This window comes from Schistocerca cancellata, unplaced genomic scaffold, assembly GCF_023864275.1.
Source record: "Schistocerca cancellata isolate TAMUIC-IGC-003103 unplaced genomic scaffold, iqSchCanc2.1 HiC_scaffold_1170, whole genome shotgun sequence".
Lineage (NCBI taxonomy): Eukaryota > Metazoa > Arthropoda > Insecta > Orthoptera > Acrididae > Schistocerca > Schistocerca cancellata.
Window position 1 is genome coordinate 4,119,081 of NW_026047169.1, and position 27,696 is coordinate 4,146,776.

The following is a 27,696-nucleotide window of genomic DNA, read 5'->3' on the forward strand; positions in this document are numbered from 1 at the left end:
ACTCACAGCAGAACGGCCATTAGGTGCCCGAGGCAGCAATCGACCCATGGAGACAAGTCTGCTGGAGGACGATGTATTGAATCGGGACACAATTTGAGTGAACCATCGTCATTAGGAGGCCCTGAACGTTACAATTCACTATCAGTTTTTCGTCCCATTCGATAATCTAGACTCACAGCAGAACGGCCATAAGGTTCCCGAGGCAGCAATAGACCCATGGAGACAAGTCGGCTGGGGACGATGTATCGAATCGGGACGCAATTTGAGTGATCCATCGTCATTAGGTGGCCCTGAACGTTACAATTCACTATCAGTTTTTCGTCCCATTCGATAATCTAGATTCACAGCAGAACGGCCATAAGGTGCCCGAGGCAGCAATAGATCCATGGAGTCAACTCGGCTGGAGGACAATGTATTGAATCGGGACGCAATTTGCGTGGTCCATCGTCATTAGGTGGCCCTGAGTGTTACAATTCACTATCAGTTTTTCGTCCGATTCGAAAATCTTTGACTCACAGCAGAACGGCCATAAGGTGCCCGAGGCAGCAATAGACCCATGGAGTCAAGTCGGCTGGAGGATGATGTATTGAATCGGGACGCAATTTGAGTGATCCATCGTCATTAGGTGGCCCAGAACGTTACAATTCACTATCAGTTTTTCGTCCGATTCGAAAATCTTTGAGTCACAGCAGGCCTGCCATAAGGTGCCCGAGGCAGCAATAGACCCGTGGAGACAAGTCTGCTGGAGGACGATGTATTGAATCGGGACGCAATTTGAGTGATCTATCGTCATTAGGTGGCCCTGAACGATACAATTCACTATCAGTTTTTCATCCCATTCTATAATCTACACTCACAGCAGAACGGCCATAAGGTGCCCGAGGCAGCAATAGACCCATGGAGACAAGTCTGCTGGAGGACGATGTATTGAATCGGGACGCAATTTGAGTGATCCATCGTCATTAGGAGGCCCTGAACGTTACAATTCACAATCAGTTTTTCGTCCCATTCGATAATCTAGACTCACAGCAGAACGGCCATAAGGTGCCCGTGGCAGCAATCGACCCATGGAGACAAGTCTGCTGGAGGACGATGTATTGAATCGGGACGCAATTTGAGTGAACCATCGTCATTAGGAGGCCCTGAACGTTACAATTCACTATCAGTTTTTCGTCCCATTCGATAATCTAGACTCACAGCAGAACGGCCATAAGGTGCCCGAGGCAGCAATAGACCCATGGAGACAAGTCGGCTGGGGACGATGTATTGAATCGGGACGCAATTTGAGTGATCCATCGTCATTAGGTGGCCCTGAACGTTACAATTCACTATCAGTTTTTCGTCCCATTCGATAATCTAGATTCACAGCAGAACGGCCATAAGGTGCCCGAGGCAGCAATAGACCCATGGAGTCAAGTCGGCTGGAGGATGATGTATTGAATCGGGACGCAATTTGAGTGATCCATCGTCATTAGGTGGCCCAGAACGTTACAATTCACTATCAGTTTTTCGTCCGATTCGAAAATCTTTGAGTCACAGCAGGCCTGCCATAAGGTGCCCGAGGCAGCAATAGACCCATGGAGACAAGTCTGCTGGAGGACGATGTATTGAATCGGGACGCAATTTGAGTGATCTATCGTCATTAGGTGGCCCTGAACGATACAATTCACTATCAGTTTTTCATCCCATTCTATAAACTAGACTCACAGCAGAACGGCCATAAGGTGCCCGAGGCAGCAATAGTCCCATGGAGTCAAGTCGGCTGGGGACGATGTATTGAATCGGGACGCAATTTGAGTGATCCATCGTCATTAGGTGGCCCTGAACGTTACAATTCAGTATCAGTTTTTCGTCCTATTCGATAATCTAGATTCACAACAGAACGGCCATAAGGTGCCCGAGGCAGCAATAGACCCATGGAGTCAACTCGGCTGGAGGACGATGTATTGAATCGGACCGCAATTTGCGTGGTCCATCGTCATTAGGTGGCCCTGAATGTTACAATTCACTATCAGTTTTTCGTCCGATTCGAAAATCTTTGACTCACAGCAGAACGGCCATTAGGTGCCCGAGGCAGCAATCGACCCATGGAGACAAGTCTGCTGGAGGACGATGTATTGAATCGGGACGCAATTTGAGTGATCCATCGTCATTAGGAGGCCCTGAACGTTACAATTAACTATCAGTTTTTCGTCCCATTCGATAATCTAGACTCACAGCAGAACGGCCATAAGGTGCCCGAGGCAGCAATAGTCCCATGGAGTCAAGTCGGCTAGTGGACGATGTACTGAATCGGGACGCAATTTGTGTGGTCCATCGTCATTAGGTGGCCATGAATGTTACAAATCACTATCAGTTTTTCGTCCGATTCGAAAATCTTTGACTCACAGCAGAACGGCCATAAGTGCCCGAGGCAGCAATCGACCCATGGAGACAAGTCTGCTGGAGGACGATGTATTGAATCGGGACGCAATTTGAGTGATCCACCGTCATTAGGTGGCCCTGAACGTTACAATTCACTATCAGTTTTTCGTCGCATTCGATAATCTAGACTCACAGCAGAACGGCCATAAGGTGCCCGAGGCAGCAATAGACCCATGGAGTCAAGTCGGCTGGCTGGAGGACGATGTATTGAATCGGGACGCAATTTGAGTGATCCATCGTCATTAGGTGGCCCTGAATGTTACAATTCACTATCAGTTTTTCGGCCGATTCGAAAATCTTTGACTCACAGCAGAACGGCCATAAGGTGCCCGAGGCAGCAATAGACCCATGGAGTCAAGTCGGCTGGAGGACGATGTATTGAATCGGGACGCAATTTGAGTGATCCATCGTCATTAGGTGGCCCTGAACGTTACAATTCACTATCAGTTTTTCGTCCAATTCGATAATCTTTGACTCACAGCAGAACGGCCATAAGGTGCCCGAGGCAGCAATAGACCCATGGAGACAAGTCTGCTGGAGGACGATGTATTGAATCGGGACGCAATTTGAGTGATCTATCGTCATTAGGTGGCCCTAAACGTTACAATTCACTATCAGTTTTTCATCCCATTCTATAATCTAGACTCACAGCAGAACGGCCATAAGGTGCCCGAGGCAGTAATAGTCCCATGGAATCAAGTCGGCTGGGGACGATGTATTGAATCGGGACGCAATTTGAGTGATCCATCGTCATTAGGTGGCCCTGAACGTTACAATTCACTATCAGTTTTTCGTCCCATTCGATAATCTAGACTCACAGCAGAACGGCCATAAGGTGCCCGAGGCAGCAATAGACGCATAGAGACAAGTCTGCTGGAGGACGATGTATTGAATCGGGACGCAATTTGAGTGTTCCATCGTCATTAGGAGGCCCTGAACGTTACAATTCACTATCAGTTTTTCGTCCGATTCGAAAATCTTTGACTCACAGCAGGCCTGCCATAAGGTGCCCGAGGCAGCAATAGACCCATGGAGACAAGTCGGCTGGGGACGATGTATTGAATCGGGACGCAATTTGAGTGATCCATCGTCATTAGGTGGCCCTGAACGTTACAATTCACTATCAGTTTTTCGTCCCATTCGATAATCTAGATTCACAGCAGAACAGCCATAAGGTGCCCGAGGCAGCAATAGACCCATGGAGTCAACTCGGCTGGAGGACGATGTATTGAATCGGGACGCAATTTGCGTGGTCCATCGTCATTAGGTGGCCCTGAATGTTACAATTCACTATCAGTTTTTCGTCCGATTCGAAAATCTTTGACTCACAGCAGAACGGCCATAAGGTGCCCGAGGCAGCAATAGACCCATGGAGTCAAGTCGGCTGGAGGACGATGTATTGAATCGGGACGCAATTTGAGTGATCCATCGTCATTAGGTGGCCCTGAACGTTACAATTCACTATCAGTTTTTCGTCCGATTCGAAAATCTTTGACTCACAGCAGAACGGCCATAAGGTGCCCGAGGCAGCAATAGACGCATAGAGACAAGTCTGCTGGAGGACGATGTATTGAATCGGGACGCAATTTGAGTGTTCCATCGTCCTTAGGAGGCCCTGAACGTTACAATTCACTATCAGTTTTTCGTCCGATTCGAAAATCTTTGAGTCACAGCAGGCCTGCCATAAGGTAACCGAGGCAGGAATAGACCCATGGAGACAAGTCTGCTGGAGGACGATGTATTGAATCGGGACGCAATTTGAGTGATCTATCGTCATTAGGTGGCAATAAACGTTACAATTCACTATCAGTTTTTCATCCCATTCTATAATCTAGACTCACAGCAGAACGGCCATAAGGTGCCCGAGGCCGCAATAGTCCCATGGAGTCAAGTCGGCTGGGGACGATGTATTGAATCGGGACGCAATTCGAGTGATCCATCGTCATTAGGTGGCCCTGAACGTTACAATTCACTATCAGTTTTTCGTCCGATTCGAAAATCTTTGACTCACAGCAGAACGGCCATTAGGTGCCCGAGGCAGCAATAGACCCATGGAGACAAGTCTGCTGGAGGACGATGTATTGAATCGGGACGCAATTTGAGTGATCCATCGTCATTAGGAGGCCCTGAACGTTACAATTCACTATCAGTTTTTCGTCCCATTCGATAATCTAGACTCACAGCAGAACGGCAATAAGGTGCCCGAGGCAGCAATAGACCCATGGAGTCAAGTCGGCTGGAGGACGATGTATTGAATCGGGACGCAATTTGAGTGATCCATCGTCATTAGGAGGCCCTGAACGTTACAATTCACTATCAGTATTTCGTCCCATTCGATAATCTAGACTCACAGCAGAACGGCCATAAGGTGCCTGAGGCAGCAATAGACCCATGGAGTCAAGTCGGCTGGAGGACGATGTATTGAATCGGGACGCAATTTGAGTGATCCATCGTCATTAGGTGGCCCTGAACGTTACAATTCACAATCAGTTTTTCGTCCCATTCGATAATCTAGACTCACAGCAGAACGGCCATAAGGTGCCCGTGGCAGCAATCGACCCATGGAGACAAGTCTGCTGGAGGACGATGTATTGAATCGGGACGCAATTTGAGTGAACCATCGTCATTAGGAGGCCCTGAACGTTACAATTCACTATCAGTTTTTCGTCCCATTCGATAATCTAGACTCACAGCAGAACGGCCATAAGGTGCCCGAGGCAGCAATAGACCCATGGAGACAGGTCGGCTGGGGACGATGTATTGAATCGGGACGCAATTTGAGTGATCCATCGTCATTAGGTGGCCCTGAACGTTACAATTCACTATCAGTTTTTCGTCCCATTCGATAATCTAGATTCACAGCAGAACGGCCATAAGGTGCCCGAGGCAGCAATAGACCTATGGAGTCAACTCGGCTGGAGGACAATGTATTGAATCGGGACGCAATTTGCGTGGTCCATCGTCATTAGGTGGCCCTGAGTGTTACAATTCACTATCAGTTTTTCGTCCGATTCGAAAATCTTTGACTCACAGCAGAACGGCCATAAGGTGCCCGAGGCAGCAATAGACCCATGGAGTCAAGTCGGCTGGAGGACGATGTATTGAATCGGGACTCAATTTGAGTGATCCATCGTCATTAGGTGGCCCTGAACGTTACAATTCACTATCAGTTTTTCGTCCGATTCCAAAATCTTTGAGTCACAGCAGGCCTGCCATAAGGTGCCCGAGGCAGCAATAGACCCATGGAGACAAGTCTGCTGGAGGACGATGTATTGAATCGGGACGCAATTTGAGTGATCTATCGTCATTAGGTGGCCCTGAACGATACAATTCACTATCAGTTTTTCATCCCATTCTATAATCTAGACTCACAGCAGAACGGCCATAAGGTGCCCGAGGCAGCAATAGTCCCATGGAGTCAAGTCGGCTGGGGACGATGTATTGAATCGGGACGCAATTTGAGTGATCCATCGTCATTAGGTGGCCCTGAACGTTACAATTCAGTATCAGTTTTTCGTCCCATTCGATAATCTAGATTCACAGCAGAACGGCCATAAGGTGCCCGAGGCAGCAATAGTCCCATGGAGTCAAGTCGGCTAGTGGACGATGTACTGAATCGGGACGCAATTTGTGTGGTCCACCATCATTAGGTGGCCATGAATGTTACAAATCACTATCAGTTTTTCGTCCGATTCGAAAATCTTTGACTCACAGCAGAACGGCCATAAGTGCCCGAGGCAGCAATCGACCCATGGAGACAAGTCTGCTGGTGGACGATGTATTGAATCGGGACGCAATTTGAGTGATCCACCGTCATTAGGTGGCCCTGAACGTTACAATTCACTATCAGTTTTTCGTCCGATTCGAAAATCTTTGACTCACAGCAGAACGGCCATAAGGTGCCCGAGGCAGCAATAGACCCATGAAGTCAAGTCTGCTGGAGGACGATGTATTGAATCAGGACGCAATTTGAGTGATCCATCGTCATTAGGTGGCCCTGAACGTTACAATTCACGATCAGTTTTTCGTCCCATTCGATAATCTAGATTCACAGCAGATCGGCCATAAGGTGCCGAGGCAGCAATAGACCCATGGAGTCAACTCGGCTGGAGGACGATGTATTGAATCGGGACGCAATTTGCGTGGTCCATCGTCATTAGGTGGCCCTGAATGTTACAATTCACTATCAGTTTTTCGTCCGATTCGAAAATCTTTGAGTCACAGCAGGCCTGCCATAAGGTAACCGAGGCAGGAATAGACCCATGGAGACAAGTCTGCTGGAGGACGATGTATTGAATCGGGACGCAATTTGAGTGATCTATCGTCATTAGGTGGCAATAAACGTTACAATTCACTATCAGTTTTTCATCCCATTCTATAATCTAGACTCACAGCAGAACGGCCATAAGGTGCCCGAGGCCGCAATAGTCCCATGGAGTCAAGTCGGCTGGGGACGATGTATTGAATCGGGACGCAATTCGAGTGATCCATCGTCATTAGGTGGCCCTGAACGTTACAATTCACTATCAGTATTTCGTCCCATTCGATAATCTAGACTCACAGCGGAACGGCCATAAGGTGCCTGAGGCAGCAATAGACCCATGGAGTCAAGTCGGCTGGAGGACGATGTATTGAATCGGGACGCAATTTGAGTGATCCATCGTCATTAGGTGGCCCTGAACGTTACAATTCACAATCAGTTTTTCGTCCCATTCGATAATCTAGACTCACAGCAGAACGGCCATAAGGTGCCCGTGGCAGCAATCGACCCATGGAGACAAGTCTGCTGGAGGACGATGTATTGAATCGGGACGCAATTTGAGTGAACCATCGTCATTAGGAGGCCCTGAACGTTACAATTCACTATCAGTTTTTCGTCCCATTCGATAATCTAGACTCACAGCAGAACGGCCATAAGGTGCCCGAGGCAGCAATAGACCCATGGAGAGAGGTCGGCTGGGGACGATGTATTGAATCGGGACGCAATTTGAGTGATCCATCGTCATTAGGTGGCCCTGAACGTTACAATTCACTATCAGTTTTTCGTCCCATTCGATAATCTAGATTCACAGCAGAACGGCCATAAGGTGCCCGAGGCAGCAATAGACCCATGGAGTCAACTCGGCTGGAGGACAATGTATTGAATCGGGACGCAATTTGCGTGGTCCATCGTCATTAGGTGGCCCTGAGTGTTACAATTCACTATCAGTTTTTCGTCCGATTCGAAAATCTTTGACTCACAGCAGAACGGCCATAAGGTGCCCGAGGCAGCAATAGACCCATGGAGTCAAGTCGGCTGGAGGACGATGTATTGAATCGGGACTCAATTTGAGTGATCCATCGTCATTAGGTGGCCCTGAACGTTACAATTCACTATCAGTTTTTCGTCCGATTCCAAAATCTTTGAGTCACAGCAGGCCTGCCATAAGGTGCCCGAGGCAGCAATAGACCCATGGAGACAAGTCTGCTGGAGGACGATGTATTGAATCGGGACGCAATTTGAGTGATCTATCGTCATTAGGTGGCCCTGAACGATACAATTCACTATCAGTTTTTCATCCCATTCTATAATCTAGACTCACAGCAGAACGGCCATAAGGTGCCCGAGGCAGCAATAGTCCCATGGAGTCAAGTCGGCTGGGGACGATGTATTGAATCGGGACGCAATTTGAGTGATCCATCGTCATTAGGTGGCCCTGAACGTTACAATTCAGTATCAGTTTTTCGTCCCATTCGATAATCTAGATTCACAGCAGAACGGCCATAAGGTGCCCGAGGCAGCAATAGTCCCATGGAGTCAAGTCGGCTAGTGGACGATGTACTGAATCGGGACGCAATTTGTGTGGTCCACCATCATTAGGTGGCCATGAATGTTACAAATCACTATCAGTTTTTCGTCCGATTCGAAAATCTTTGACTCACAGCAGAACGGCCATAAGTGCCCGAGGCAGCAATCGACCCATGGAGACAAGTCTGCTGGTGGACGATGTATTGAATCGGGACGCAATTTGAGTGATCCACCGTCATTAGGTGGCCCTGAACGTTACAATTCACTATCAGTTTTTCGTCCGATTCGAAAATCTTTGACTCACAGCAGAACGGCCATAAGGTGCCCGAGGCAGCAATAGACCCATGAAGTCAAGTCTGCTGGAGGACGATGTATTGAATCAGGACGCAATTTGAGTGATCCATCGTCATTAGGTGGCCCTGAACGTTACAATTCACGATCAGTTTTTCGTCCCATTCGATAATCTAGATTCACAGCAGAACGGCCATAAGGTGCCGAGGCAGCAATAGACCCATGGAGTCAACTCGGCTGGAGGACGATGTATTGAATCGGGACGCAATTTGCGTGGTCCATCGTCATTAGGTGGCCCTGAATGTTACAATTCACTATCAGTTTTTCGTCCGATTCTAAAATCTTTGACTCACAGCAGAACGGCCATTAGGTGCCCGAGGCAGCAATCGACCCATGGAGACAAGTCTGCTGGAGGACGATGTATTGAATCGGGACGCAATTTGAGTGATCCATCGTCATTAGGAGGCCCTGAACGTTACAATTCACTATCAGTTTTTCGTCCCATTCGATAATCTAGACTCACAGCAGAACGGCCATAAGGTGCCCGAGGCAGCAATAGACCCATGGAGTCAAGTCGGCTGGAGGACGATGTATTGAATCGGGATGCAATTTGGGAGATCCATCGTCATTAGGAGGCCCTGAACGTTACAATTCACTATCAGTTTTTCGTCCCATTCGATAATCTAGACTCACAGCAGAACGGCCATAAGGTGCCCGAGGCAGCAATAGACCCATGGAGTCAAGTGGGCTGGAGGACGATGTATTGAATCGGGACGCAATTTGAGTGATCCATCGTCATTAGGTGGCCCTGAACGTTACAATTCACTATCAGTTTTTCGTCCCATTGGATAATCTAGACTCACAGCAGAACGGCCATAAGGTGCCCGTGGCAGCAATCGACCCATGGAGACAAGTCTGCTGGAGGACGATGTATTGAATCGGGACGCAATTTGAGAGATCCATCGTCATTAGGTGGCCCTGTAAGTTACAATTCACTATCAGTTTTTCCTCCGATTCGAAAATCTTTGACTCACAGCAGAACGGCCATAAGGTGCCCGTGGCAGCAATAGACCCATGAAGTCAAGTCTGCTAGAGGACGATGTATTGAATCAGGACGCAATTTGAGTGATCCATCGTCATTAGGTGGCCCTGAACGTTACAATTCACTATCAGTTTTTCGTCCGATTCGAAAATCTTTGAGTTACAGCAGGCCTGCCATATGGTGCCCGAGGCAGCAATAGACCCATGGAGACAAGTCGGCTGGAGGACGATGTATTGAATCGGGACGCAATTTGAGTGATCTATCGTCATTAGGTGGCCATGAACGTTACAATTCACTATCAGTTTTTCATCCCATTCTATAATCTAGACTCACAGCAGAACGGCCATAAGGTGCCCGAGGCAGCAATAGTCCCATGGAGACAAGTCTGCTGGGGACGATGTATTGAATCGGGACGCAATTTGAGTGATCCATCGTCATTAGGTGGCCCTGAGCGTTACAATTCACTATCAGTTTTTCGTCCGATTCGAAAATCTTTGACTCACAGCAGAACGGCCATAAGGTGCCCGAGGAGGCAATAGACCCATGAAGTCAAGTCTGCTGGAGGACGATGTATTGAATCAGGACGCAATTTGAGTGATCCATCGTCATTAGGTGGCCCTGAATGTTACAATTCACTATCAGTTTTTCGTCCGATTCGAAAATCTTTGACTCACAGCAGGCCTGCCATAAGGTGCCCGAGGCAGCAATAGACCCATGGAGACAAGTCTGCTGGAGGACGATGTATTGAATCGGGACGCAATTTGAGTGATCCATCGTCATTAGGTGGCCCTGAACGTTACAATTCACTATCAGTTTTTCATCCCATTCTATAATCTAGACTCACAGCAGAACGGCCATAAGGTGCCCGAGGTAGCAATAGTCCCATGGAGTCAAGTCGGCTAGTGGACGATGTACTGAATCGGGACGCAATTTGTGTGGTCCATCGTTTTTAGGTGGCCCTGAATGTTACAAATCACTATCAGTTTTTCGTCCGATTCTAAAATCTTTGACTCACAGCAGAACGGCCGTAAGGTGCCCGAGGCAGCAATCGACCCATGGAGACAAGTCTGCTGGAGGACGATGTATTGAATCGGGACGCAATTTGAGTTTTCCACCGTCATTAGGTGGCCCTGAAAGTTACAATTCACTATCAGTTTTTCGTCCGATTCGAAAATCTTTGACTCACAGCAGAACGGCCATAAGGTGCCCGAGGCAGCAATAGACCCAAGAAGTCTAGTCTGCTGGCGGACGATGTATTGAATCAGGACGCAATTTTAGTGATCCATCGTCATCAGGTGGCCCTGAACGTTACAATTCACTATCAGTTTTTCGTCCCATTCGATAATCTAGACTCACAGCAGAACGGCCATAAGGTGCCCGAGGCAGCAATAGACCCATGGAGACAAGTCTGCTGGGGACGATGTATTGAATCGGGACGCAATTTGAGTGATCCATCGTCATTAGGTGGCCCTGAACGTTACAATTCACTATCAGTTTTTCGTCCGATTCGAAAATCTTTGACTCACAGCAGAACGGCCATAAGGTGCCCGAGGAGGCAGTAGACCCATGAAGTCAAGTCTGCTGGAGGACGATGTATTGAATCAGGACGCAATTTGAGTGATCCATCGTCATTAGGTGGCCCTGAATGTTACAATTCACTATCAGTTTTTCGTCCGATTCGAAAATCTTTGACTCACAGCAGAACGGCCATTAGGTGCCCGAGGCAGCAATAGACCCATGGAGTCAAGTCGGCTGGAGGACGATGTAATGAATCGGGACGCAATTTGAGTGATCCATCGTCATTAGGAGGCCCTGAACGTTACAATTCACTATCAGTTTTTCGTCCGATTCGAAAATTTTTGAGTCACAGCAGGCCTGCCATAAGGTGCCCGAGGCAGCAATAGACCCATGGAGACAAGTCTGCTGGAGGACGATGTATTGAATCGGGACGCAATTTGAATGATCCATCGTCATTAGGTGGCCCTGAACGTTACAATTCACTATCAGTTTTTCGTCCCATTCGATAATCTAGACTCACAGCAGAACGGCCATAAGGTGCCCGAGGCAGCAATAGACCCATGGAGACAAGTCTGCTGGGGACGATGTATTGAATCGGGACGCAATTTGAGTGATCCATCGTCATTAGGTGGCCCTGAACGTTACAATTCATTATCAGTTTTTCGTCCCATTCGATAATCTAGATTCACAGCAGAACGGCCATAAGGTGCCCCAGGCAGCAATAGACCCATGGAGTCAACTCGGCTGGAGGACGATGTATTGAATCGGGACGCAATTTGCGTGGTCCATCGTCATTAGGTGGCCCTGAATGTTACAATTCAATATCAGTTTTTCCTCCGATTCGAAATTCTTTGACTCACAGCAGAACGGCCATAAGGTGCCCGTGGCAGCAATAGACCCATGAAGTCAAGTCTGCTGGAGGACGATGTATTGAATCAGGACGCAATTTGAGTGATCCATCGTCATTAGGTGGCCCTGAACGTTACAATTCACTATCAGTTTTTCGTCCGATTCGAAAATCTTTGAGTTACAGCAGGCCTGCCATAAGGTGCCCGAGGCAGCAATAGACCCATGGAGACAAGTCGGCTGGAGGACGATGTATTGAATCGGGACGCAATTTGAGTGATCTATCGTCATTAGGTGGCCCTGAACGTTACAATTCACTATCAGTTTTTCATCCCATTCCATAATCTAGACTCACAGCAGAACGGCCATAAGGTGCCCGAGGCAGCAATAGTCATATGGAGACAAGTCTGCTGGGGACGATGTATTGAATCGGGACGCAATTTGAGTGATCCATCGTCATTAGGTGGCCCTGAACGTTACAATTCACTATCAGTTTTTCGTCCCATTCGATAATCTAGACTCACAGCAGAACGGCCATAAGGTGCCCGAGGCAGCAATAGACCCATGGAGACAAGTCTGCTGGGGACGATGTATTGAATCGGGACGCAATTTGAGTGATCTATCGTCATTAGGTGGCCATGAACGTTACAATTCACTATCAGTTTTTCATCCCATTCTATAATCTAGACTCACAGCAGAACGGCCATAAGGTGCCCGAGGCAGCAATAGTCATATGGAGACAAGTCTGCTGGGGACGATGTATTGAATCGGGACGCAATTTGAGTGATCCATCGTCATTAGGTGGCCCTGAGCGTTACAATTCACTATCAGTTTTTCGTCCGATTCGAAAATCTTTGACTCACAGCAGAACGGCCATAAGGTGCCCGAGGAGGCAATAGACCCATGAAGTCAAGTCTGCTGGAGGACGATGTATTGAATCAGGACGCAATTTGAGTTATCCATCGTCATTAGGTGCCCCTGAATGTTACAATTCACTATCAGTTTTTCGTCCGATTCGAAAATCTTTGAGTCACAGCAGGCCTGCCATACCTGCCCGAGGCAGCAATAGACCCATGGAGACAAGTCTGCTGGAGGACGATGTATTGAATCGGGACGCAATTTGAGTGATCTATCGTCATTAGGTGGCCCTGAACGTTACAATTCACTATCAGTTTTTCATCCCATTCTATAATCTAGACTCACAGCAGAACGGCCATAAGGTGCCCGAGGTAGCAATAGTCTCATGGAGTCAAGTCGGCTAGTGGACGATGTACTGAATCGGGACGCAATTTGTGTGGTCCATCGTTTTTAGGTGGCCCTGAATGTTACAAATCACTATCAGTTTTTCGTCCGATTCGAAAATCTTTGACTCACAGCAGAACGGCCATTAGGTGCCCGAGGCAGCAATAGACCCATGGAGACAAGTCTGCTGGAGGACGATGTATTGAATCAGGACGCAATTTGAGTGATCCCTCGTCATTAGGTGGCCCTGAACGTTACAATTCACTATCAGTTTTTCGTCCCATTCGATAATCTAGATTCACAGCAGAACGGCCATAAGGTGCCCGAGGCAGCAATAGACCCATGGAGTCAACTCGGCTGGAGGACGATGTATTGAATCGGGACGCAATTTGCGTGGTCCATCGTCATTAGGTGGCCCTGAATGTTACAATTCACTATCAGTTTTTCGTCCGATTCTAAAATCTTTGACTCACAGCAGAACGGCCATTAGGTGCCCGAGGCAGCAATCGACCCATGGAGACAAGTCTGCTGGAGGACGATGTATTGAATCGGGACGCAATTTGAGTGATCCATCGTCATTAGGAGGCCCTGAACGTTACAATTCACTATCAGTTTTTCGTCCCATTCGATAATCTAGACTCACAGCAGAACGGCCATAAGGTGCCCGAGGCAGCAATAGACCCATGGAGTCAAGTCGGCTGGAGGACGATGTATTGAATCGGGATGCAATTTGGGAGATCCATCGTCATTAGGAGGCCCTGAACGTTACAATTCACTATCAGTTTTTCGTCCCATTCGATAATCTAGACTCACAGCAGAACGGCCATAAGGTGCCCGAGGCAGCAATAGACCCATGGAGTCAAGTGGGCTGGAGGACGATGTATTGAATCGGGACGCAATTTGAGTGATCCATCGTCATTAGGTGGCCCTGAACGTTACAATTCACTATCAGTTTTTCGTCCCATTGGATAATCTAGACTCACAGCAGAACGGCCATAAGGTGCCCGTGGCAGCAATCGACCCATGGAGACAAGTCTGCTGGAGGACGATGTATTGAATCGGGACGCAATTTGAGAGATCCATCGTCATTAGGTGGCCCTGTAAGTTACAATTCACTATCAGTTTTTCCTCCGATTCGAAAATCTTTGACTCACAGCAGAACGGCCATAAGGTGCCCGTGGCAGCAATAGACCCATGAAGTCAAGTCTGCTGGAGGACGATGTATTGAATCAGGACGCAATTTGAGTGATCCATCGTCATTAGGTGGCCCTGAACGTTACAATTCACTATCAGTTTTTCGTCCGATTCGAAAATCTTTGAGTTACAGCAGGCCTGCCATAAGGTGCCCGAGGCAGCAATAGACCCATGGAGACAAGTCGGCTGGAGGACGATGTATTGAATCGGGACGCAATTTGAGTGATCTATCGTCATTAGGTGGCCCTGAACGTTACAATTCACTATCAGTTTTTCATCCCATTCTATAATCTAGACTCACAGCAGAACGGCCATAAGGTGCCCGAGGCAGCAATAGACCCATGGAGACAAGTCTGCTGGGGACGATGTATTGAATCGGGACGCAATTTGAGTGATCCATCGTCATTAGGTGGCCCTGAACGTTACAATTCATTATCAGTTTTTCGTCCCATTCGATAATCTAGATTCACAGCAGAACGGCCATAAGGTGCCCGAGGCAGCAATAGACCCATGGAGTCAACTCGGCTGGAGGACGATGTATTGAATCGGGACGCAATTTGCGTGGTCAATCGTCATTAGGTGGCCCTGAATGTTACAATTCACTATCAGTTTTTCCTCCGATTCGAAAATCTTTGACTCACAGCAGAACGGCCATAAGGTGCCCGTGGCAGCAATAGACCCATGAAGTCAAGTCTGCTGGAGGACTATGTATTGAATCAGGACGCAATTTGAGTGATCCATCGTCATTAGGTGGCCCTGAACGTTACAATTCACTATCAGTTTTTCGTCCGATTCGAAAATCTTTGAGTTACAGCAGGCCTGCCATAAGGTGCCCGAGGCAGCAATAGACCCATGGAGACAAGTCTGCTGGAGGACGATGTATTGAATCGGGACGCAATTTGAGTGATCTATCGTCATTAGGTGGCCCTGAACGTTACAATTCACTATCAGTTTTTCATCCCATTCTATAATCTAGACTCACAGCAGAACGGCCATAAGGTGCCCGAGGCAGCAATAGTCATATGGAGACAAGTCTGCTGGGGACGATGTATTGAATCGGGACGCAATTTGAGTGATCCATCGTCATTAGGTGGCCCTGAGCGTTACAATTCACTATCAGTTTTTCGTCCGATTCGAAAATCTTTGACTCACAGCAGAACGGCCATAAGGTGCCCGAGGAGGCAATAGACCCATGAAGTCAAGTCTGCTGGAGGACGATGTATTGAATCAGGACGCAATTTGAGTTATCCATCGTCATTAGGTGGCCCTGAATGTTACAATTCACTATCAGTTTTTCGTCCGATTCGAAAATCTTTGACTCACAGCAGAACGGCCATTAGGTGCCCGAGGCAGCAATAGACCCATGGAGTCAAGTCGGCTGGAGGACGATGTAATGAATCGGGACGCAATTTGAGTGATCCATCGTCATTAGGAGGCCCTGAACGTCACAATTCACTATCAGTTTTTCGTCCGATTCGAAAATCTTTGAGTCACAGCAGGCCTGCCATACCTGCCCGAGGCAGCAATAGACCCATGGAGACAAGTCTGCTGGAGGACGATGTATTGAATCGGGACGCAATTTGAGTGATCTATCGTCATTAGGTGGCCCTGAACGTTACAATTCACTATCAGTTTTTCATCCCATTCTATAATCTAGACTCACAGCAGAACGGCCATAAGGTGCCCGAGGTAGCAATAGTCTCATGGAGTCAAGTCGGCTAGTGGACGATGTACTGAATCGGGACGCAATTTGTGTGGTCCATCGTTTTTAGGTGGCCCTGAATGTTACAAATCACTATCAGTTTTTCGTCCGATTCGAAAATCTTTGACTCACAGCAGAACGGCCATTAGGTGCCCGAGGCAGCAATCGACCCATGGAGACAAGTCTGCTGGAGGACGATGTATTGAATCAGGACGCAATTTGAGTGATCCATCGTCATTAGGTGGCCCTGAACGTTACAATTCACTATCAGTTTTTCGTCCCATTCGATAATCTAGATTCACAGCAGAACGGCCATAAGGTGCCCGAGGCAGCAATAGCCCCATGGAGTCAACTCGGCTGGAGGACGATGTATTGAATCGGGACGCAATTTGCGTGGTCCATCGTCATTAGGTGGCCCTGAATGTTACAATTCACTATCAGTTTTTCGTCCGATTCTAAAATCTTTGACTCACAGCAGAACGGCCATTAGGTGCCCGAGGCAGCAATCGACCCATGGAGACAAGTCTGCTGGAGGACGATGTATTGAATCGGGACGCAATTTGAGTGATCCATCGTCATTAGGAGGCCCTGAACGTTACAATTCACTATCAGTTTTTCGTCCCATTCGATAATCTAGACTCACAGCAGAACGGCCATAAGGTGCCCGAGGCAGCAATAGACCCATGGAGTCAAGTCGGCTGGAGGACGATGTATTGAATCGGGATGCAATTTGGGAGATCCATCGTCATTAGGAGGCCCTGAACGTTACAATTCACTATCAGTTTTTCGTCCCATTCGATAATCTAGACTCACAGCAGAACGGCCATAAGGTGCCCGAGGCAGCAATAGACCCATGGAGTCAAGTGGGCTGGAGGACGATGTATTGAATCGGGACGCAATTTGAGTGATCCATCGTCATTAGGTGGCCCTGAACGTTACAATTCACTATCAGTTTTTCGTCCCATTGGATAATCTAGACTCACAGCAGAACGGCCATAAGGTGCCCGTGGCAGCAATCGACCCATGGAGACAAGTCTGCTGGAGGACGATGTATTGAATCGGGACGCAATTTGAGAGATCCATCGTCATTAGGTGGCCCTGTAAGTTACAATTCACTATCAGTTTTTCCTCCGATTCGAAAATCTTTGACTCACAGCAGAACGGCCATAAGGTGCCCGTGGCAGCAATAGACCCATGAAGTCAAGTCTGCTGGAGGACGATGTATTGAATCAGGACGCAATTTGAGTGATCCATCGTCATTAGGTGGCCCTGAACGTTACAATTCACTATCAGTTTTTCGTCCGATTCGAAAATCTTTGAGTTACAGCAGGCCTGCCATAAGGTGCCCGAGGCAGCAATAGACCCATGGAGACAAGTCGGCTGGAGGACGATGTATTGAATCGGGACGCAATTTGAGTGATCTATCGTCATTAGGTGGCCCTGAACGTTACAATTCACTATCAGTTTTTCATCCCATTCTATAATCTAGACTCACAGCAGAACGGCCATAAGGTGCCCGAGGCAGCAATAGTCCCATGGAGACAAGTCTGCTGGGGACGATGTATTGAATCGGGACGCAATTTGAGTGATCCATCGTCATTAGGTGGCCCTGAGCGTTACAATTCACTATCAGTTTTTCGTCCGATTCGAAAATCTTTGACTCACAGCAGAACGGCCATAAGGTGCCCGAGGAGGCAATAGACCCATGAAGTCAAGTCTGCTGGAGGACGATGTATTGAATCAGGACGCAATTTGAGTGATCCATCGTCATTAGGTGGCCCTGAATGTTACAATTCACTATCAGTTTTTCGTCCGATTCGAAAATCTTTGACTCACAGCAGGCCTGCCATAAGGTGACCGAGGCAGCAATAGACCCATGGAGACAAGTCTGCTGGAGGACGATGAATTGAATCGGGACGCAATTTGAGTGATCCATCGTCATTAGGTGGCCTTGAACGTTACAATTCACTATCAGTTTTTCATCCCATTCTATAATCTAGACTCACAGCAGAACGGCCATAAGGTGCCCGAGGTAGCAATAGTCCCATGGAGTCAAGTCGGCTAGTGGACGATGTACTGAATCGGGACGCAATTTGTGTGGTCCATCGTTTTTAGGTGGCCCTGAATGTTACAAATCACTATCAGTTTTTCGTCCGATTCGAAAATCTTTGACTCACAGCAGAACGGCCGTAAGGTGCCCGAGGCAGCAATCGACCCATGGAGACAAGTCTGCTGGAGGACGATGTATTGAATCGGGACGCAATTTGAGTGATCCACCGTCATTAGGTGGCCCTGAAAGTTACAATTCACTATCAGTTTTTCGTCCGATTCGAAAATCTTTGACTCACAGCAGAACGGCCATAAGGTGCCCGAGGCAGCAATAGACCCAAGAAGTCAAGTCTGCTGGAGGACGATGTATTGAATCAGGACGCAATTTTAGTGATCCATCGTCATCAGGTGGCCCTGAACGTTACAATTCACTATCAGTTTTTCGTCCCATTCGATAATCTAGACTCACAGCAGAACGGCCATAAGGTGCCCGAGGCAGCAATAGACCCATGGAGACAAGTCTGCTGGGGACGATGTATTGAATCGGGACGCAATTTGAGTGATCCATCGTCATTAGGTGGCCCTGAACGTTACAATTCACTATCAGTTTTTCGTCCGATTCGAAAATCTTTGACTCACAGCAGAACGGCCATAAGGTGCCCGAGGAGGCAGTAGACCCATGAAGTCAAGTCTGCTGGAGGACGATGTATTGAATCAGGACGCAATTTGAGTGATCCATCGTCATTAGGTGGCCCTGAATGTTACAATTCACTATCAGTTTTTCGTCCGATTCGAAAATCTTTGACTCACAGCAGAACGGCCATTAGGTGCCCGAGGCAGCAATAGACCCATGGAGTCAAGTCGGCTGGAGGACGATGTAATGAATCGGGACGCAATTTGAGTGATCCATCGTCATTAGGAGGCCCTGAACGTTACAATTCACTATCAGTTTTTCGCCCGATTCGAAAATTTTTGAGTCACAGCAGGCCTGCCATAAGGTGCCCGAGGCAGCAATAGACCCATGGAGACAAGTCTGCTGGAGGACGATGTATTGAATCGGGACGCAATTTGAGTGATCCATCGTCATTAGGTGGCCCTGAACGTTACAATTCACTATCAGTTTTTCGTCCCATTCGATAATCTAGACTCACAGCAGAACGGCCATAAGGTGCCCGAGGCAGCAATAGACCCATGGAGACAAGTCTGCTGGGGACGATGTATTGAATCGGGACGCAATTTGAGTGATCCATCGTCATTAGGTGGCCCTGAACGTTACAATTCATTATCAGTTTTTCGTCCCATTCGATAATCTAGATTCACAGCAGAACGGCCATAAGGTGCCCGAGGCAGCAATAGACCCATGGAGACAAGTCTGCTGGGGACGATGTATTGAATCGGGACGCAATTTGAGTGATCCATCGTCATTAGGTGGCCCTGAACGTTACAATTCATTATCAGTTTTTCGTCCCATTCGATAATCTAGTTTCACAGCAGAACGGCCATAAGGTGCCCGAGGCAGCAATAGACCCATGGAGTCAACTCGGCTGGAGGACGATGTATTGAATCGGGACGCAATTTGCGTGGTCCATCGTCATTAGGTGGCCCTGAATGTTACAATTCACTATCAGTTTTTCCTCCGATTCGAAAATCTTTGACTCACAGCAGAACGGCCATAAGGTGCCCGTGGCAGCAATAGACCCATGAAGTCAAGTCTGCTGGAGGACGATGTATTGAATCAGGACGCAATTAGAGTGATCCATCGTCATTAGGTGGCCCTGAACGTTACAATTCACTATCAGTTTTTCGTCCGATTCGAAAATCTTTGAGTTACAGCAGGCCTGCCATAATGTGCCCGAGGCAGCAATAGACCCATGGAGACAAGTCGGCTGGAGGACGATGTATTGAATCGGGACGCAATTTGAGTGATCTATCGTCATTAGGTGGCCCTGAACGTTACAATTCACTATCAGTTTTTCATCCCATTCTATAATCTAGACTCACAGCAGAACGGCCATAAGGTGCCCGAGGCAGCAATAGTCATATGGAGACAAGTCTGCTGGGGACGATGTATTGAATCGGGACGCAATTTGAGTGATCCATCGTCATTAGGTGGCCCTGAGCGTTACAATTCACTATCAGTTTTTCGGCCGATTCGAAAATCTTTGACTCACAGCAGAACGGCCATAAGGTGCCCGAGGAGGCAATAGACCCATGAAGTCAAGTCTGCTGGAGGACGATGTATTGAATCAGGACGCAATTTGAGTTATCCATCGTCATTAGGTGGCCCTGAATGTTACAATTCACTATCAGTTTTTCGTCCGATTCGAAAATCTTTGACTCACAGCAGAACGGCCATTAGGTGCCCGAGGCAGCAATAGACCCATGGAGTCAAGTCGGCTGGAGGACGATGTATTGAATCGGGACGCAATTTGATTGATCCATCGTCATTAGGTGGCCCTGAACGTTACAATTCACTATCAGTTTTTCGTCCGATTCGAAAATCTTTGAGTTACAGCAGGCCTGCCATAAGGTGCCCGAGGCAGCAATAGACCCATGGAGACAAGTCGGCTGGAGGACGATGTATTGAATCGGGACGCAATTTGAGTGATCTATCGTCATTAGGTGGCCCTGAACGTTACAATTCACTATCAGTTTTTCATCCCATTCTATAATCTAGACTCACAGCAGAACGGCCATAAGGTGCCCGAGGCAGCAATAGTCATATGGAGACAAGTCTGCTGGGGACGATGTATTGAATCGGGACGCAATTTGAGTGATCCATCGTCATTAGGTGGCCCTGAGCGTTACAATTCACTATCAGTTTTTCGTCCGATTCGAAAATCTTTGACTCACAGCAGAACGGCCATAAGGTGCCCGAGGAGGCAATAGACCCATGAAGTCAAGTCTGCTGGAGGACGATGTATTGAATCAGGACGCAATTTGAGTTATCCATCGTCATTAGGTGGCCCTGAATGTTACAATTCACTATCAGTTTTTCGTCCGATTCGAAAATCTTTGACTCACAGCAGAACGGCCATTAGGTGCCCGAGGCAGCAATAGACCCATGGAGTCAAGTCGGCTGGAGGACGATGTAATGAATCGGGACGCAATTTGAGTGATCCATCGTCATTAGGAGGCCCTGAACGTCACAATTCACTATGAGTTTTTCGTCCGATTCGAAAATCTTTGAGTCACAGCAGGCCTGCCATACCTGCCCGAGGCAGCAATAGACCCATGGAGACAAGTCTGCTGGAGGACGATGTATTGAATCGGGACGCAATTTGAGTGATCTATCGTCATTAGGTGGCCCTGAACGTTACAATTCACTATCAGTTTTTCATCCCATTCTATAATCTAGACTCACAGCAGAACGGCCATAAGGTGCCCGAGGTAGCAATAGTCTCATGGAGTCAAGTCGGCTAGTGGACGATGTACTGAATCGGGACGCAATTTGTGTGGTCCATCGTTTTTAGGTGGCCCTGAATGTTACAAATCACTATCAGTTTTTCGTCCGATTCGAAAATCTTTGACTCACAGCAGAACGGCCATTAGGTGCCCGAGGCAGCAATCGACCCATGGAGACAAGTCTGCTGGAGGACGATGTATTGAATCGGGACGCAATTTGAGTGATCCATCGTCATTAGGAGGCCCTGAACGTTACAATTCACTATCAGTTTTTCGTCCCATTCGATAATCTAGACTCACAGCAGAACGGCCATAAGGTGCCCGAGGCAGCAATAGACCCATGGAGTCAAGTCGGCTGGAGGACGATGTATTGAATCGGGATGCAATTTGGGAGATCCATCGTCATTAGGAGGCCCTGAACGTTACAATTCACTATCAGTTATTCGTCCCATTCGATAATCTAGACTCACAGCAGAACGGCCATAAGGTGCCCGAGGCAGCAATAGACCCATGGAGTCAAGTGGGCTGGAGGACGATGTATTGAATCGGGACGCAATTTGAGTGATCCATCGTCATTAGGTGGCCCTGAACGTTACAATTCACTATCAGTTTTTCGTCCCATTGGATAATCTAGACTCACAGCAGAACGGCCATAAGGTGCCCGTGGCAGCAATCGACCCATGGAGACAAGTCTGCTGGAGGACGATGTATTGAATCGGGACGCAATTTGAGAGATCCATCGTCATTAGGTGGCCCTGTAAGTTACAATTCACTATCAGTTTTTCCTCCGATTCGAAAATCTTTGACTCACAGCAGAACGGCCATAAGGTGCCCGTGGCAGCAATAGACCCATGAAGTCAAGTCTGCTGGAGGACGATGTATTGAATCAGGACGCAATTTGAGTGATCCATCGTCATTAGGTGGCCCTGAACGTTACAATTCACTATCAGTTTTTCGTCCGATTCGAAAATCTTTGAGTTACAGCAGGCCTGCCATAAGGTGCCCGAGGCAGCAATAGACGCATGGAGACAAGTCGGCTGGAGGACGATGTATTGAATCGGGACGCAATTTGAGTGATCTATCGTCATTAGGTGGCCCTGAACGTTACAATTCACTATCAGTTATTCATCCCATTCTATAATCTAGACTCACAGCAGAACGGCCATAAGGTGCCCGAGGCAGCAATAGTCCCATGGAGACAAGTCTGCTGGGGACGATGTATTGAATCGGGACGCAATTTGAGTGATCCATCGTCATTAGGTGGCCCTGAGCGTTACAATTCACTATCAGTTTTTCGTCCGATTCGAAAATCTTTGACTCACAGCAGAACGGCCATAAGGTGCCCGAGGAGGCAATAGACCCATGAAGTCAAGTCTGCTGGAGGACGATGTATTGAATCAGGACGCAATTTGAGTGATCCATCGTCATTAGGTGGCCCTGAATGTTACAATTCACTATCAGTTTTTCGTCCGATTCGAAAATCTTTGACTCACAGCAGGCCTGCCATAAGGTGCCCGAGGCAGCAATAGACCCATGGAGACAAGTCTGCTGGAGGACGATGTATTGAATCGGGACGCAATTTGAGTGATCCATCGTCATTAGGTGGCCCTGAACGTTACAATTCACTATCAGTTTTTCATCCCATTCTAAAATCTAGACTCACAGCAGAACGGCCATAAGGTGCCCGAGGTAGCAATAGTCCCATGGAGTCAAGTCGGCTAGTGGACGATGTACTGAATCGGGACGCAATTTGTGTGGTCCATCGTTTTTAGGTGGCCCTGAATGTTACAAATCACTATCAGTTTTTCGTCCGATTCGAAAATCTTTGACTCACAGCAGAACGGCCGTAAGGTGCCCGAGGCAGCAATCGACCCATGGAGACAAGTCTGCTGGAGGACGATGTATTGAATCGGGACGCAATTTGAGTGATCCACCGTCATTAGGTGGCCCTGAAAGTTACAATTCACTATCAGTTTTTCGTCCGATTCGAAAATCTTTGACTCACAGCAGAACGGCCATAAGGTGCCCGAGGCAGCAATAGACCCAAGAAGTCAAGTCTGCTGGAGGACGATGTATTGAATCAGGACGCAATTTTAGTGATCCATCGTCATCAGGTGGCCCTGAACGTTACAATTCACTATCAGTTTTATTCCCATTCGATAATCTAGACTCACAGCAGAACGGCCATAAGGTGCCCGAGGCAGCAATAGACCCATGGAGACAAGTCTGCTGGGGACGATGTATTGAATCGGGACGCAATTTGAGTGATCCACCGTCATTAGGTGGCCCTGAACGTTACAATTCACTATCAGTTTTTCGTCCGATTCGAAAATCTTTGACTCACAGTAGAACGGCCATAAAGTGCCCGAGGAGGCAGTAGACCCATGAAGTCAAGTCTGCTGGAGGACGATGTATTGAATCAGGACGCAATTTGAGTGATCCATCGTCATTAGGTGGCCCTGAATGTTACAATTCACTATCAGTTTTTCGTCCGATTCGAAAATCTTTGACTCACAGCAGAACGGCCATTAGGTGCCCGAGGCAGCAATAGACCCATGGAGTCAAGTCGGCTGGAGGACGATGTAATGAATCGGGACGCAATTTGAGTGATCCATCGTCATTAGGAGGCCCTGAACGTTACAATTCACTATCAGTTTTTCGTCCGATTCGAAAATTTTTGAGTCACAGCAGGCCTGCCATAAGGTGCCCGAGGCAGCAATAGACCCATGGAGACAAGTCTGCTGGAGGACGATGTATTGAATCGGGACGCAATTTGAGTGATCCATCGTCATTAGGTGGCCCTGAACGTTACAATTCACTATCAGTTTTTCGTCCCATTCGATAATCTAGACTCACAGCAGAACGGCCATAAGGTGCCCGAGGCAGCAATAGACCCATGGAGACAAGTCTGCTGGGGACGATGTATTGAATCGGGACGCAATTTGAGTGATCCATCGTCATTAGGTGGCCCTGAACGTTACAATTCATTATCAGTTTTTCGTCCCATTCGATAATCTAGATTCACAGCAGAACGGCCATAAGGTGCCCGAGGCAGCAATAGACCCATGGAGACAAGTCTGCTGGGGACGATGTATTGAATCGGGACGCAATTTGCGTGGTCCATCGTCATTAGGTGGCCCTGAATGTTACAATTCACTATCAGTTTTTCCTCCGATTCGAAAATCTTTGACTCACAGCAGAACGGCCATAAGGTGCCCGTGGCAGCAATAGACCCATGAAGTCAAAACTGCTGGAGGACGATGTATTGAATCAGGACGCAATTTGAGTTATCCATCGTCATTAGGTGGCCCTGAACGTTACAATTCACTATCAGTTTTTCGTCCGATTCGAAAATCTTTGAGTTACAGCAGGCCTGCCATAAGGTGCCCGAGGCAGCAATAGACCCATGGAGACAAGTCGGCTGGAGGACGATGTATTGAATCGGGACGCAATTTGAGTGATCTATCGTCATTAGGTGGCCCTGAACGTTACAATTCACTATCAGTTTTTCATCCCATTCTATAATCTAGACTCACAGCAGAACGGCCATAAGGTGCCCGAGGCAGCAATAGTCATATGGAGACAAGTCTGCTGGGGACGATGTATTGAATCGGGACGCAATTTGAGTGATCCATCGTCATTAGGTGGCCCTGAGCGTTACAATTCACTATCAGTTTTTCGTCCGATTCGAAAATCTTTGACTCACAGCAGAACGGCCATAAGGTGCCCGAGGAGGCAATAGACCCATGAAGTCAAGTCTGCTGGAGGACGATGTATTGAATCAGGACGCAATTTGAGTTATCCATCGTCATTAGGTGGCCCTGAATGTTACAATTCACTATCAGTTTTTCGTCCGATTCGAAAATCTTTGACTCACAGCAGAACGGCCATTAGGTGCCCGAGGCAGCAATAGACCCATGGAGTCAAGTCGGCTGGAGGACGATGTAATGAATCGGGAAGCAATTTGAGTGATCCATCGTCATTAGGAGGCCCTGAACGTCACAATTCACTATCAGTTTTTCGTCCGATTCGAAAATCTTTGAGTCACAGCAGGCCTGCCATACCTGCCCGAGGCAGCAATAGACCCATGGAGACAAGTCTGCTGGAGGACGATGTATTGAATCGGGACGCAATTTGAGTGATCTATCGTCATTAGGTGGCCCTGAACGTTACAATTCACTATCAGTTTTTCATCCCATTCTATAATCTAGACTCACAGCAGAACGGCCATAAGGTGCCCGAGGTAGCAATAGTCTCATGGAGTCAAGTCGGCTAGTGGACGATGTACTGAATCGGGACGCAATTTGTGTGGTCCATCGTTTTTAGGTGGCCCTGAATGTTACAAATCACTATCAGTTTTTCGTCCGATTCGAAAATCTTTGACTCACAGCAGAACGGCCGTAAGGTGCCCGAGGCAGCAATCGACCCATGGAGACAAGTCTGCTGGAGGACGATGTATTGAATCGGGACGCAATTTGAGTGATCCACCGTCATTAGGTGGCCCTGAAAGTTACAATTCACTATCAGTTTTTCGTCTGATTCGAAAATCTTTGACTCACAGCAGAACGGCCATAAGGTGCCCGAGGCAGCAATAGACCCAAGAAGTCAAGTCTGCTGGAGGACGATGTATTGAATCAGGACGCAATTTTAGTGATCCATCGTCATTAGGTGGCCCTGAGCGTTACAATTCACTATCAGTTTTTCGTCCCATGCGATAATCTAGACTCACAGCAGAACGGCCATAAGGTGCCCGAGGCAGCAATAGACCCATGGAGACAAGTCTGCTGGGGACGATGTATTGAATCGGGACGCAATTTGAGTGATCCATCGTCATTAGGTGGCCCTGAACGTTACAATTCACTATCAGTTTTTCGTCCGATTCGAAAATCTTTGACTCACAGCAGAACGGCCATTAGGTGCCCGAGGCAGCAATAGACCCATGGAGTCAAGTCGGCTGGAGGACGATGTAATGAATCGGGACGCAATTTGAGTGATCCATCGTCATTAGGAGGCCCTGAACGTTACAATTCACTATCAGTTTTTCGTCCGATTCGAAAATTTTTGAGTCACAGCAGGCCTGCCATAAGGTGCCCGAGGCAGCAATAGACCCATGGAGACAAGTCTGCTAGAGGACGATGTATTGAATCGGGACGCAATTTGAGTGATCCATCGTCATTAGGTGGCCCTGAACGTTACAATTCACTATCAGTTTTTCGTCCCATTCGATAATCTAGACTCACAGCAGAACGGCCATAAGGTGCCCGAGGCAGCAATAGACCCATGGAGACAAGTCTGCTGGGGACGATGTATTGAATCGGGACGCAATTTGAGTGATCCATCGTCATTAGGTGGCCCTGAACGTTACAATTCACTATCAGTTTTTCGTCCGATTCGAAAATCTTTGACTCACAGCAGAACGGCCATTAGGTGCCCGAGGCAGCAATCGACCCTTGGAGACAAGTCTGCTGGAGGACGATGTATTGAATCGGGACGCAATTTGAGTGATCCATCGTCATTAGGAGGCCCTGAACGTTACAATTCACTATCAGTTTTTCGTCCCATTCGATAATCTAGACTCACAGCAGAACGGCCATAAGGTGCCCGAGGCAGCAATAGACCCATGGAGTCAAGTCGGCTGGAGGACGATGTATTGAATCGGAACGCAATTTGAGAGATCCATCGTCATTAGGAGGCCCTGAACGTTACAATTCACTATCAGTTTTTCGTCCCATTCGGTAATCTAGACTCACAGCAGAACGGCCATAAGGTGCCCGAGGCAGCAATAGACCCATGGAGTCAAGTCAGCTGGAGGACGATGTATTGAATCGGGACGCAATTTGAGTGATCCATCGTCATTAGGTGGCCCTGAACGTTACAATTCACTATCAGTTTTTCGTCCCATTCGATAATCTAGACTCACAGCAGAACGGCCATAAGGTGCACGTGGCAGCAATCGACCCATGGAGACAAGTCTGCTGGAGGACGATGTATTGAATCGGGACGCAATTTGAGTGATCCATCGTCATTAGGTGGATCTGAAAGTTACAATTCACTATCAGTTTTTCGTCCGATTCGAAAATCTTTGACTCACAGCAGAACGGCTATAAGGTGCCCGAGGCATCAATAGACCCATGAAGTCAAGTCTGCTGGAGGACGATGTATTGAATCAGGACGCAATTTGAGTGATCCATCGTC